General features: G+C 41.4%; 1 protein-coding gene across 1 annotated transcript in view; it reads right to left on the bottom strand.

The window, feature by feature from the left end:
- The window catches only part of LOC138048460 (D-inositol 3-phosphate glycosyltransferase-like), a 5,194-nt gene extending 5,077 nt beyond the window's left edge, over window positions 1-117 (bottom strand). The window contains exon 1 of the mRNA XM_068894647.1: window positions 1-117. This exon is cut by the window's left edge and continues 97 nt beyond it. The gene's annotated coding sequence lies outside the window, so the exon portion shown is untranslated.
- Window positions 118-2,500: the final 2,383 nt, after the last annotated feature.

The raw sequence follows: 2,500 nt of genomic DNA on the forward strand, positions 1-2,500 counted from the left end.
GAGATAGCGATTCTCGTCTCTGAATCACTATTATAGTTTATTATGGATGGGGAAGAAGATAAATCATAAAGAATCCATGATTTGCCTTAAGAAACCATGATGTCTCGTGCCAGTCTCAATCTCCACAAACTGCACGCGGTGAAATATGTTGGAAAATGAAATGGACCAGACGGAAGAAATTCTCCAGTGTACTCAGACACCTGCCTCAAAGAACTTGTGATTTAGGTCATTTTATCCCCCAGATTTGCAGAGAACGGGGAACTTGAACTGACAAAAGTTCAAAACGCGCGTGCATAGCCAATACTCGTTACCTCGGCGTCGTAGATGGATGATCACGACCGTCTGGAAATACCCAATACAGTGAGGATGGGGAAATGATAATCATAGCCTCTCCATTTATCGGATCGTATTTTTTAAATCGACGTTGTATCGGCTCTTACTCTAAATATTGATTTTTCAGCTTGTATATTATGCCGATCAGATGAAGCCAATTGATTCAACGTAAGCGCGCGAAGCAAGCGTTCCGCTCCCAAACAATTTCCCGCAAACTGGCCGCGCGAAAGTTGGGGCAAGAGACTGAGGGAGCGTTCCCTCAGTCTCGTGCCCTAACTTTCGCGCGGCCAGTTTCCGTAAATCGTTTGGGAGAGGAACGCTTGCTACGCAGGCTAATTCAACGTACACCGGCAGGATTATTGGGTCACGGTTGCTTGCTTTTCTGTATCATGTGGGACCGGTTTTTTAGACTATTTAGACAATTTTTTTTGTTCCGCTACTCCCATTTGCCTCTATCTTTAAAATCGACTTCCAGCATGAGTCAACGTAAACCCCCACCCCGGGACAAGGTGGGTATTGGCGGGGAAAGAAAGGGTATTTGAGACAAAATAATGTCCCCAGGGAGTAGGGGATTGGTAACCTTTCGTTTTAAGCGGCCCCCTGGGTATGGGCAATAGGTGTGGATTTGTAGATAAGCCTGCTTATTTGCAGTTAGTTCATCTCAAAGTTTAATGTTTGGAGAGGCGAAAAAACGAGGTTAGTGGTTTTGTTATTTGAATCCATGAATTTGCAATTATAATGTGGACCATCCTGTCTCTAAAAGAACAGCAGTAAACAGACAATATGCACTGAGACCCCTTGATGTATCTTCTCACTTTTCCATTGTTTGTGCTTTTAGTTGATGGAAGAATTTCAGGACTTAAGTAGGTAGACGACATCCCCAGGGTGTGGGAAATTAGCCAATATTTGAACCAGTTTTTGTCAAATCCCCAACTTCTACTATCCAACCTTTTTCCTCCTTAAAATATGTTTTCGGTGTACGTATTACGAGTATATAACACCATTAAAGAGAGGGGGTCACCGTGCTCGTTCAGGAGAAAATAACCATTCCTTGACAGATTAAGCTTGGTGCCAGTGAAAATCCACCATTTTATCAATGTGCGCGAGCTAATGTGCGCGCCAATGATGCAAGAAATTATGCGCAGTAGGGTTGCGCAATGCAAAACCAGGGAATCACCTTAGAATCACCTTGCATGGTTCCACCTTGCGTTCACGCGGGACCGGTGGAACTGGACGAATTTTTGAACGGCTAAGTGTGCAAGTTTAGGACCTGAAAAAAGCAGGTCAACTTTTTCACCGGCACGGTTCCACTATGCGTAAGGACTCGTGAAAACACCCGAACCGTGCAATGTTTTGCACGGTTAGCGTGGTTACGGCATGGAATCTAATTATGTTTTGTGGTTGCTAAGCAAAAATGTTTCAAGGTTTCAATTTCTTACTTTCATAAAGTAACATTTCCGTCTGTTTAAAATCAAATTTGACAAAACCTAAAGCACGATACTTTTTAGTTTCGTATAAACTCTTGTCCTTAGGCCATCGTAGCTTGATTAAGAAAATAACACAAACAGCGGTGATAAACATTGTATTCAAACGCATTTTTTATAAAACTTGACCTTTTGTATGCTAGTCAACATACATTTTCAAAAGTGACCATTACAATTTTTAAAAAACTATATATATATCGTAAACAATAGGGCTCTGGAACCTAGACTGAGAAAAATGATCTGCAGCAGTACGTGTCTAAACATAATGAAAAGTAATAGCTAAAACAGCAATAACTTCTCACTTCTAACATTTCTACTCTTTCGTCAATCTCAAGATCATATTCCAAAACACACGCCGCATCAACTTCTTTTTTCTATACAAAGATCGCTTGAACCGATCTCAGAGGTACAAGGTCGTCTATAAAGCTGTCTGCTGGAACTGCGATGAATACTACATTGGCAAAACAAAACGAAGACTACACGACAGAAAAACGGAACTTTTCAAGGCCCTAGCTAAAAGTGACCATTCATCACCCATCGCTGATCATGTGAAAACCACTGGCCACGACATTAAATGGGATCACTTTGATATTTTAACGTCCGGAAAAACTGACTTTCACTGCAAAATTAAAGAGACTTTGTTCATTCAAGAGCTAAAGCCTTCCCTTAATGTCAATGTTAGT

Source organism: Montipora capricornis, chromosome 5 (assembly GCF_036669925.1).
Source record: "Montipora capricornis isolate CH-2021 chromosome 5, ASM3666992v2, whole genome shotgun sequence".
Taxonomy (NCBI): domain Eukaryota; kingdom Metazoa; phylum Cnidaria; class Anthozoa; order Scleractinia; family Acroporidae; genus Montipora; species Montipora capricornis.